General features: G+C 30.2%; 1 protein-coding gene across 2 annotated transcripts in view; it reads left to right on the top strand.

Moving 5' to 3' along the window:
- The first annotated feature begins 5,373 nt into the window (after positions 1-5,373).
- Positions 5,374-12,713, top strand: part of LOC132919792 (uncharacterized) — a 44,329-nt gene continuing 36,989 nt past the window's right edge. For both annotated transcript variants that reach the window (XM_060981642.1, XM_060981644.1), the window contains exon 1: positions 5,374-5,810. The gene's annotated coding sequence lies outside the window, so the exon portion shown is untranslated. The remainder of the gene's footprint in view (positions 5,811-12,713) is intronic.

The following is a 12,713-nucleotide window of genomic DNA, read 5'->3' on the forward strand; positions in this document are numbered from 1 at the left end:
CGCATTCGAGTATAAAACCACTTGGTCGTGAAATGTATACGAATAGAAAGTTACAATATTGACAACATATAACATTAATTGTTATATAAAACAATGCAAACAATAATCGAAATTATTGTTAACCATAGTCTATAAATTATAAGGTATAATTTTAAAGACTCAATGCATCCTGAAGAGACTTGTTTTGCAGCAGTCACTTCTGAGCATTGAACAATGCGGGTGGCTGTAGCCTGTGGGCGAGTTGGTTGATTACATTAATTAGATATCTAGTGTAAATTATAATTATGTTTTTTACTATACGGTTCAGTTATGCACCGTGGTATAAAGATGGACGAGTGTTAAAAAGTAGGTATATGGATTGTATAATACTGTTTTACACACCAGTGTCATTAAAATAAGTTAGTAAGTATTTGCAGCTATAATAGGCACTTATTTATGTGATAATTTATAAGATATATTATTTTTGTTAATGATAATTAAAGTATAAATTAATTTAATTCAATAAATTTATCATAACAATATTTTTAACTTTTATATTGTAGGTAATTAATGAATAATACTTCTCTTATAAACTTATTAGATTCATTTTGTACTACAAATAAAGTTATAATTAAAAATACAATTTAATTAGTAATATAATTATTAATTGCTATACCTACAGATTTCAATTTCAAATTTTTATTATTTTATAAATTATAATTATATATTATATATTATATATAGTTACCATAATATCATAAGCAATAATGATAAGATATTAAATAAAAAATATTTAATATCTAATATATTTCACTAAAATCATACAAATATTTTTTAACAATAGTATTAACAAATTTTATAATTATTTAAGTAATCAAACTAAAATTCAAAAACACTTAAATTAATAGTTATAGTGGTTTTAGTTAATTATTTCATGTATCTGTATTAGAGCACAGCATGAAAAGAGAAATTTGATAATTATAGAAATAAAAAAAACGTAATTAGTGCCCTATGTTAAAAAAAAACCATTTATATCGTTATTATATTTCAGTATTAATATTTGAAAATTCAAAATAATTTTTAATATAAGAAGCAACAAGTACAAAACTAATAAATTTAATAAATCTAAATATTATCTAATATATTATAATTTATAATACATATATATATATATATATATATATATATATATACAAACATAGTAATTTAGTCATCCATATTGACCTTTATTATGTTTGGTATCCAATATACCATTTTACTTTAGCTAGGGCGTATACCTATTATTATACCTACCTACAACACAATGAACATTACCTATTACCTATACTGCAGTATTATAATTTAATTTCAACTATTATACCAAACGATTTTTTTTAACTAATCTAATATATTATAATCTATTGAGTATTGGCTATTTTAACTAGGTATTGACTATTGTAAGCGATACATTAGAGTATTGGACTATTATAAATGATAATATATAATATAATACGAGTACATCATTGAGCGGCTTTATATGTAGGTATTCATTAAAAACACAAAATATGGGTATTATAATACATTTACATTTACAAACAATAAGTTGTAATAGCTGTTAATTTGAATAAAATATATAGTGTATTTGTACAAAAAGCACAAAAAATGCCTGTAAAAATGGTATTAATTATAATTGTGTATGAAATTATATAAAAATATAGTTACATTGTTTTATTAGCTTTCACCATTATAGATCTATAGACCATTATAGAATTAAATTTAAATTTTAAATAAACAATATATTAAACGAGAACCTAGTAATGCAAGTACTAATGTGCCATCCGAAAATAGCAGTTATTAGTTAAGAATTACAATACTTAATAGTTAATACTATAACTAATATTATATTAATAATATTTTAAATTATTTCGAATTTTTATCGTATCTACGTATAATATATAATTCATTCTATAATATATACTCGTATGCACTTAATATATATATATATAGCCATCGACGACTGCAAATTGCTTAGGGATATATTATTCCAATACAGATACAATAACAGATCGTAAAAGTACAGCATATAATTAAAAACAACCCATTTTAGGTTTCCAGAAGTATGAAAATTAAAATTAAACAACATAATATAATATTAGGTATATAATAGGTTTTTAATTGTCTTGTGTACACTATAAATTGCAATGTAAAGCATTCTCCTTTTTTACCTGTATCTGCCCTTGAAAAACTCAATTTTATAACGTCATAATAATATGATATACTACGTAGTTAAAATTACCTAGTTAGTTTTATAAGCATAGGACATATTATTTTTAGTTTACTATGAATTATGATAAACCGACAATTTTTTCCAATCGATTATCAGTGATGAATAAAATGAGTGAGTTAAAACCCTTATAATATATATACAATGTGGTTTTGTCCTTATATTATTTAAGTATTAAACAGAAGCAAAATTAATTAAATACGAATTCAAGTAGCTATATAATTGATGGTTGGTACGAGTGCTCTTATGATACATACAATTCGGTAGACTACAATATCACATTTCTTTAAAACTTTTAGTTTAATGCCAAAAATATCTGGGTTTTTGGGTAAAAGCCAGTTTAATGCTGGTCACAGTCGGTCAGGTAATTGGATAGAGAACAGTAGGACAATATTTACAGTAAACATTAATATTGGAAAAATGTAAGTAATCTTCACGTATTTCGATTTTTTAAATTGAATGTAATGGTATAGATACCCCTAGGTACCTATACTAATTTTTCTTTAATATAAATTTCAAGATTCAGTACTAATCCATAGACTATATAGTCTATAATATGAAGTAATATAGTCTATAGCAGTGTAGCTAAATTATAATATTTAATGGACGGACTGCAGAGGTGTTCTATTTATACTGAAAAATGGTTTTGGCATAATCTATACATAATGCGCATAAATAACATAATAGGTACACCTAAAAAACTCCAAAACATTAAGAAGACGCAACACCCGCATAACGTATTGTCTCCGTAGTCTTACAAGTGCGCAACATAGCAAATTTACCCTCAGCAGATCATGTTTAGCTCCGTTAGTTTAAAAATTTGAGTGAATTAACTTATTATGAAACTTGATGGTAAGAACATTATCAGGGTGTGGTTGTTGGTTTTTTACGATTATTCAGTTTTTAAGTGAGTTATGAGTATTTTTAATTTACGCTATATTATATATAGAGACACATACGTGTTTAGAACAGTTTTGCAAACATAAATTTTAAATCATAATAAATTTGGTTTATATTAAAGTTTCAACCGTGAATGACAAATTCGTTAAATAATTAATAAATTGAATATACTAATAAACTAAAATAAACTACCTATAATATTAAAAAAAATTTGCGAATTGTATTTGTATTGATTGGGAAGTTGCTGGGTCTGATTGGATGGAGAGTTAAATTAAATTCGTGTTTTCAAAATTTCGAATTCAATTATTGATAGTTGAGATCCATGGCTGTGATAAATGTGCGTTTTAATATTAGTAAATCCTAGTAAATCATTCATATATGTCCATTAAACTATTCTTAGTAGAGAAAATGTCAGTAGATTCTTCATATCTGGTACATTATATTGTCCGTATCTATACAGTATACATAATAATCCATGTATACCTACATTGATATATTAATATATTAAGTTACTATAATTATTATTTACTCACTAAAAATATCATGTTTAAAAATAATATGATATTTATAGTTTATAAATGATATGTTAAAAACCTTCAGAGAGGAAGTGAATATTAATTTTAGAGTTCCATTTTTCAGATATCAACCCTTGACAGTTTGACATATTTTTGGCATTCCTTCAAGGAATTTTTTACCACCTAGTTTCTAAACGAAAATTGTTACTTGTAAATATGTATTTAACATGAACATTGTGTACGTGCCAGGGGCAGTCAAATGTGGGGAATCATCTTAAAAAATCAAGCTTATTCTTCCCTACGAAAAAATATGAAGGTATATATAGGTATTATTACCTATATAAGGTAATAACTAATAAGGGTTGCTTAAAACGTACTAAACAAACATCGTGTACTCTATTTTAGAAGCGGCCATAGACGATTACAAACATTTCTAAGGAAATAGGAGAGTAAATTCGAATATAATAAATAGGTATATATTACAATATAGTTATTATTATTTTTTATGACGTCTCAATGTGTAGCAAAATATAGATAGACACAGTAAGCTACTATAGATTAGATAGATAAATTTCAAACTTAACACTATTATTATTTTTATTTTAGATCAAATTAAAAATCTAATTTAGAAAAGAGGTAACATTTTAACTTCAAGTATATATTTTTTACTATTGTATTTTTATTTACCTATGTTCACATCGGCTGAAATCAAAAAAAAAAAATGCTGTCATTGCATCAAATAATGATTTAGGACTCTCTATTATATAGAACGTGTTCATTTTCAATGTCACGTGAAAAGTTTAAAAAAACAAAATGATATTTTAAATAAGAAAAAACAACCTTATTGAAATTTATCCATACTTTGACATGGCCACTGAAAATAATATTATGTCCCTATTAATATTATTATCTGTATAATTAACAAATTATAAGTCAGTAGTAACATAAATAAAAAAATTAAAACTGCAAATTTATTAAAATTTGAAAAAAAAAATTTTTTTTGGGGGGGAGGGAGGTGTTATAAATTGTTTGGTTGATCCACGAAATTTTGGCGTAGATTTTGAATCGTTAGGTAGGCCAACTTCATGGCCGTTTGATCCAGGGCGCAAAATGTGTAAATACAATCATACTCGTATATCTTATATGGTAGGGCGGTATGAGTATTTTTGAAACCGCGAAGAGGCGAAAAACGGCATTATTAAAATAGTTTTTCGTACATATTGTGAATTTTGATAGGTATACCTAAACTGGCTAAACTGGAATACACTATACCGACATACCGTCTACACCGAAAGATAATACAGGCACGCAGACTGTGGTCACAATCTTCAGACGCCGCCGCACCAGCTCTCGTTTACATAATAATATTATTACGTATATTAAAGCAAACACAATAATTATTAATGGAATGCGCAATAGAGGCGGCGGCGGCCGGTGCGATGCCGAAAAAAAAAATTAACGTTTCTACCTAACCGCGTTTCGCAATCGGATCACGTATGTGCGGCGGCGGCGGCGAAGATCTGTTGTGGTGGGGCGGCGGCAGAGTCGCGGTGTAATAACACGGTTTGGCGCGAGCTTGAACTTGACCTCGTCGTCGTCGTCGTTGTCGTCGTCGTTGTCGTCGTCCGTCAGCCGGTCGCGGCGCTCGGCGTCGACGGCGGACGACCGAACCGACCGCCAGGCGGCGCCCCGGCGCAAGCTCGACAACGCCGAGTTACGACCGCCGCCGGTGAAAGCTTGCCCGGCAGACGTACCGCGCGTGCCCTGCTGTTCGAACGTGTGTGTACGTGTCTCCGCCGCGACAGCTCCGTTCACCTGTATGTTTGTGTGTGTGTGTGTGTGTATATATAAATAAGCTCTGCTGGCCACAGGTTGTACCGCTCTGAAGATCCGGAAAAGCCCAACGTTCGGTAAAAAAAAAAAACCATGTCGGTGCCGTCACCGTGGCCCGCGGCCTCAGCATCGCAATAGACGACAGACGCGTGAGCGTGACGAGACCGACCCAGAGAATATTATTATCGTTTATTATATTTTGACAACACGCCGACAGCCGGTGCACACGCGAGTGATGACGATGACGACGGAAACGACAACGACGATGACGATGGTATCGTCAGAAAATGACTGAATCGGCAGCCGCTCTGTCACACGAGGTGAGCGTGATATCCACCTTGCGGTAGCGTCTTACGATTATTTATGTATTATAATAATGTTTACTGTTACGACTTGTGTATGTTATGGTATATCGTTATGATTGCTGCGTTAGTTATAACTGTTATAATTTCGGCGTGATGAGCACCGTCGTGTACCGGGTCGGCACCACCACCACCCGGGCGGTCGCGATTTGTTGTCTTTAAGCCGGGACGCGCGCGCAATCGATCGCGTGCAGCCCTACTATATACCGCCCCCGCGGAGACCACGGCAGCCGCCCTCGTGTCGGCCACGTGACGGTTACGCGGCGGTGCTACGCGTGAGTTACGCGTAAACGGCGGTACACGCGCCGTAGATGCACACGGTTATACGCGCGCCGCCGTCGCCATGGCAACCGCGAGTCGCCGGCCGGCAGCGGTGGTGATCTCGCAGATTTCTCGTGTTTTTGGGGTCGTCGCCGTCGGTATTGTGGGGCGTTTCGAGGGGTAGTGTTTTGAATACAAACGGGGTCATTTTTGCTCGGCGTACACCGCGAGCGATGTTGACGAAATACCCGGACTGCAGCACACTGTTCACACATGACCCGAAATAAGTGTAATATTATATTCGTCGTCGTTGTTATCGTTCGACCCTTTATAATGGCATTTAGATCTCGCGCGATATCATATTCTGTGTGCTATACTTATCACTTGCTTCCGAGTACACCCGCCCCCCCCCCCCCCCGAACGACGCCACCGATGGTGAATAAAAAATATTTAGGAAAAAAATTGCAATCCGTACCAGCTTTCATTGATCGACATAAATTCGATGATAACAACTACTATAATATAGGTACTACATGATAATAATAATATTGTAATTCCGCAACTCGCGTGCGCCGATCGTATGTTTTTATGACGAGTCTTGAGTTTCACAACACGTGCTATATATAATACAATATTATATCGTGTGTGATAGACGTATACGGTTTCTCGGCGGCAACACCAAAAACCGGTGTCTATGCAGGTAACGATCGCGACACAATCAGAATATACGATTATACCTATAGTGATTATATTAAACGCATTTGGTAAGCGATAGCGTGTTCGGGTGGGATTCGACGTTTTTATTATTATTTATAAGTGTTTCGCCGAAGCCGTCGAACGAGACGTCGTTTAAAAACATCATGCACTATATTATCATATATCAGCTGTATACAATATAGCGCGGAATCGTTCGACAGCTGGACATTTGCAGGACAACCCGATTAATTCTGAACCGAAATCAGCAATGAAGTTCACAAATCTACTAGTCTACTACTTATAATTTAAAAATCGTCTGGTCGTTATAACGGAAATGGGACGTGCCGGCGTACCGCGTACATATGATTTTGCAATATTATAATATTATGCTCTAATCCGGTCGTCACATCTATAATAATAATGACCGTCGCACGAGGGACACATAATATATTCGCAGTTATTGTTCTCCTCGTTAATGTACGATTTAATTTTGCCGGGAAACGATTTAAAGGAACGTGAGTGGAATACGGCTTACTGCGTTGATCTTCGCAATTTTCTAATCGAGAAAAATAATTGAACCAATTCTATGTACTTAAATGTAGCAACGTTATTATTACCGTCATTGTCAAACGTCTAAACATTTAAGTTTCGAGTGAATTTTTTTCAAGTCGTATAATGAATAATGCTTACTGCAAAAATGTTATGATGATGACACTTTTTTTTTTTGGACGTTTTTCTTTGAAATCTGTGTAGTATTATTAAATTTATGGTATGAACAATTTATCATCATTGTTTACGCCGCTGTTCGTGTAATTTATTCCGAGAAATGTAGGCGGATAAATGGTCACCACTATTCAATATATCCTCACTACCGCCCACATACACTACAAAATGAAAATATAAAATTATTTTATAAGTTTCAAGACAATGTATAGAAAGGTTCTTACTTATTAGGTGGGAACTGTGGTATTAAAATCCCTTCTTCTCAGATAAAAAAAATCTCCGGAGTACATTATACTCACACAGCATTTTCTAATAAGTTATTAAATAAATTTAAAACATTGAATTATTATAAATAACAATATTATTATTAAGTTATATATCAACTAAAATATTGTAAAAGTTCGATAGTTAATAAAAATTAAAAATTTAATGAAACAAATCTAGTTATATTTAATTTTGAAAATAAACATGAGTATATAAATTAATTTACTTTTACTTATTTTATATTATAATCTGTAAACTTTAACAATAATAATGTTTTGTTTTTTATATTATTATGATTATACCTAGTTCTATAATAAAATGAAATCGAGTTTTATATCTCCTATATATACAATAGTTTATCGCTCATAAAAAAATAAAGACAGATATTTTTGATATATTATTATAAAACATTGAATGGAGTATTTTTAATTAATTATTAAAAAAATAATTAAGTAATTAATTATCTTAATTTATTTTGGGATTTTTTTTTCGGTTTTTATTCTGTTTACTATGATAAATAGCGAAGGCCCTTAAATGTTTTGTTTAACTAAATTCTAAATGCTATAAGTTCCGTGTTTAGTTCTTACGTCTCAAGAACGATGGACTGAGCGTGTTTTTAAAAATGTGTTGTCAATTAAATTAGTTTATTATTATTCCAGCGCCTGAATTAAAGTTTCACTGGTAAAAGGGGAAGAAGGAACGCGATAATATTTTTAGATCATAATATAATATATATATATATTAACTCATACGACTGTAAAAAGATAATTAAGGCTACACGCGCTACGCACTTATCCGTTTACTTTTAGAAAAGCAGAAAGTACAAAGACATAATAATTAGTTATTGTGACTTATGATGAGATCAATGTTGAATTCATAATAATTTTATAACGGTATACAAACGATCCATGTAGTTACGTAGGTCCGTTTTTGTAATACTCTTGTTGTAACGGAATAGTTAGATTTTGTTTCTATATGAAAATCATACTAATGACAACGTTATTTTACAATTTGTTGATTGCATTATTCATAAATAATTCTAACTTAAGATATTTTTTTTAAAATGTTGACCTAATTTAAAGTACATTGAGATAATTACTCCAATTAAAAATATTTTAACCGTTGAACTCTGCTGTGGGAACCGTTAAAATTATTTATTAAATCGATGTGAAACCATTTTCCACGGCCTACACAAGTCAAAAGTTAATTTTAGTACTTAATTATGACAATTAATTAATTTATAGAAGTTGTTAAAAAATAAAAATATTTAAATGAGATATAGGTATAATAAATTTAAATATTTTGAAATTTTGAAACTTAGTATGTACCTATGTATTTTCGTAGTGTCATTATTTTTTTATTATTATTATTATTATTGAATTATTTAGTTAAAAATATAATATAAATTTAGGTAAGTTAAATAACCAGACAGACAAAAACTAAACAGCATTTGTTGGTATTTTAAAATCCATCATCGTTAGGTTTGTTTGTGGTGAGAAAAAAGTCTAGTTTTTAACGGGATAAGAAGAGTTCAAAGCAAATATTTCGAAGCTATTGGTATCTATAGATCCAATACAACTTATTTACTGAACAAAGACATTTTTATAAAAAACCTATTCGTCCTGGCTAATGTACATTAGACGGCATTTACATTATACGCCAGTGGATTGTATATAAATAGTTTTGACCCTCTTTATTTGTACTACAGTCAAACATAAATATCACAGACGCTATAAACCAGTGTCTTTCAAAAAAAAAAAAAGTCGGTTAACTATTGACTAACAATCAGTGCTACGAAATGTTTAATGTCTTTGTGATAGTACAATATTCACGATCAATACGCGTTCTTCATATTTCGTGAGTTATTCTGTTGGCGAGTTAAACAACCAATAGATTGAGTTCAGATTACCTACTTCAGTAAAAAGTGTCCCATGCACATTTCCTTAGTTATACGCAATCGCACTCTCCGTTAAAAACTACATTTTAAAACAATTTTTAATCAAAGGGTATTTATAGAGGCGTATTTGATTTGCATAAGCATATAATATGTCGATTAATAATATTAATTGAGACGTTTTTAATAACAGTAATAATAATAAATATAAAACTTGCTTAGGTATAGTTTTCAGGAATGTCTAAAAATTATACTAATAACGCATAACAACTAAAGAATTTAACAAATTGTATGTACCTATCGTCAAGCTTCTTCATGATATAGTTATGTTATTAAAAATAAACCTGGCGATGAGTGGATGACAATCGCATAGTTGTCGGACGGTAAACATGTTTTGCGTCAAATTAAAAAAATATATATAATTTCTTTAATTAGGTATCTAAATTATAATACATCATATGCAAATTGTGTGAATAAAGTAGTTACAATTATTTACAATTATTTCATTTCAAAACGGAGTGTAAACTTAGGTAATAAGTAAATAATTATACAGTTTAAACCTATATTTTCCGGTAAAATTATGTAAATATAATCAGCATTCGACCTATACCATCTAATTTGTTTGGATATTGAAGCTTAATTTCAAATAGAATATATATTATATTCATTGGGTAGGTATAGTGATAAATGTTAATAAGCATTAGACAGCACTTGGTGATTACAGATCAGATCAAAATTAAATTACATTATTTTAATTTATAAATATTATCAAGTACCTATATAGTACCTAGTGGTGGATAAAATATACTTTAAAGGTTAAATCTGTTTAATATATTTAGATTCAATTGATCCAAATATTTGAATTTGATATAAATATTTTTTTCAATTTTTTAAATCATTTAGGTACTTATATGTCTATGTAAATATTAAATATAACAAGATATATACATGGCATATACTTTATCCCATTAGTACTTTTTTACTAATTTAATTTTTGTAATAATGTATTATTTAAATTTGGTAGTAAATATACCTTCTTCAGATTCTACAGTATATTCAATAGCTTTTATCTGGTGTGTAAAAATGCAATTTTTCTAAAACAAAAATAAGTGCGGTTAAAAGTACACTTCAAACTGCTTTTATAATATAACCATATTCACAATAACAGAAATAATAATGCGCTTTATTAAAGTTTTTTTAATGAACCACTTATTAGTCAGTTAATAAGCCATTTTTATTATGTTCATTAAAAGTTTCATAAAACATAAGCTAAATATGATACTTAAAAAACTTTTAGCTCTTATAAAAGTACTGTAGAAATAAGACAATTCACATAATTTGCTATTTTTACAAATTATTATTAAGGTACTATAAAATAAAGTGTTGTCGTTAAAAAATAATAATAACTTTTATCGATTTTTAAATTATTTTAAAACAGCTAAAGTGTTATTTAAAGTATCATCTCGTTATTTAATTTTTAGATATAAACGTATAATTTATACATTAAAATGTAAAAAATAAAAATTGGAATATTTGTTCAACTAGAATCGTGTACCTATTTCATATTTCATCAAAAATATTGTTTTCTGAATTAATAATTCATATTTTTAATTCAATATTATTATATTGTATGCTAACAATACAATGTGTTAGCGTCTAGAGTGTAAACCTTTTTATTTTATTTATCAAACTTTTAAAGTTCTCAATTATCTTATACCTTATACCATATTCATTAAGATCAGACTTGAAAATATTTTTAAAAAAACTAACATTGAAGGTGTAAAAGTGGAGTTTCATTATTGAAGTATTTTTATTCATTTTTGATTTATTATTTGCGCTTTACTTTATTTATTAGTAAAATACTAGAATATAAGTATATTATTGTAGTGCTGCTCTTGACATTTAAAACATACCAACGCGATGCTTACATATAGCAGACCTATCAAAAATATATGACGTGAAACAGTTGAACGTTAAAATAACTTATTATATTAAGTGAATGGTTATAACTTATAACGTAGGTTTGGTATTACATTATTTTTATATCGCTAATTAGTGTCGTCGTAGACAGAGCGCCAATAAATCTATTGACTCGACTTAGTTCGATTAATTTTATTTTATTTTGTTCTATGCGATAATCGTTTAAAATGATTTGCAATCGCTAACACTTCACAGACGAAATCCATACCTTATCTGAGTTCACAGATCACGCAATAAAATGTTCAACGAATGTAGTTTTATCAAGTCCTTAGACACTCATTACATTCGATCGACAGTTTATTAGTACGCATTGTTTTTACTGTCGACTTTGCTTTAGATCGTTAAATTTCGAGTATCTACTTATACCGACAAACGCTGTAATATTAATAAATTATCAATTTATCGCAGTCGTCAGTAACAATAATAATATATTAAAACACATATTTGCATGTCTTTAATATTGTTTTTTTTACGAATGCGATTTCGATTCGATTTGTGAGTGTTGGATGTGCAAACGTTAAGGGTTAATAGTGGTGTTTCGTGTTCCACGATAGGTTTTGCGTGCGTTGTAGTATTAATCGTAACGTCTTGTTAAGCACACACACTTCCGCGTAAATAATCGCACAATACAAAGAAAGTGTGAGAGAGGAGAGAGAGAGAGAGAGAGAGAATTAAGACACAATAATCTCTTCAGTCCACCATCTACGCCAAGAACAAAAGCATTATTATATTATTGTTATTATTATTATTTTTTTACGATCCTGAGAAAACGAAATACACCGAGATGACGGTCAATTTATCGACTCTTGTTTCGTGTTCACGTTATAATATTATTCTCATTGTGTACCAACTAAGTCGTTGGTATAACTACATATTATGCCTCTGTCCACGCGTCTAATAGCGCAAGACGTAGGTTTATATATTATACCGCTTGTCGTCACGTCGGAAACGATTTATTTGTCGGTTTAAAATATACTTCTGGCCATATAACCGACTTGCAGACATTGTATGTAGTTGACGACGACGAATGAAGGACTGAAAAC

The sequence above is a fragment of the Rhopalosiphum padi genome, chromosome 2 (assembly GCF_020882245.1).
Source record: "Rhopalosiphum padi isolate XX-2018 chromosome 2, ASM2088224v1, whole genome shotgun sequence".
NCBI lineage: Eukaryota > Metazoa > Arthropoda > Insecta > Hemiptera > Aphididae > Rhopalosiphum > Rhopalosiphum padi.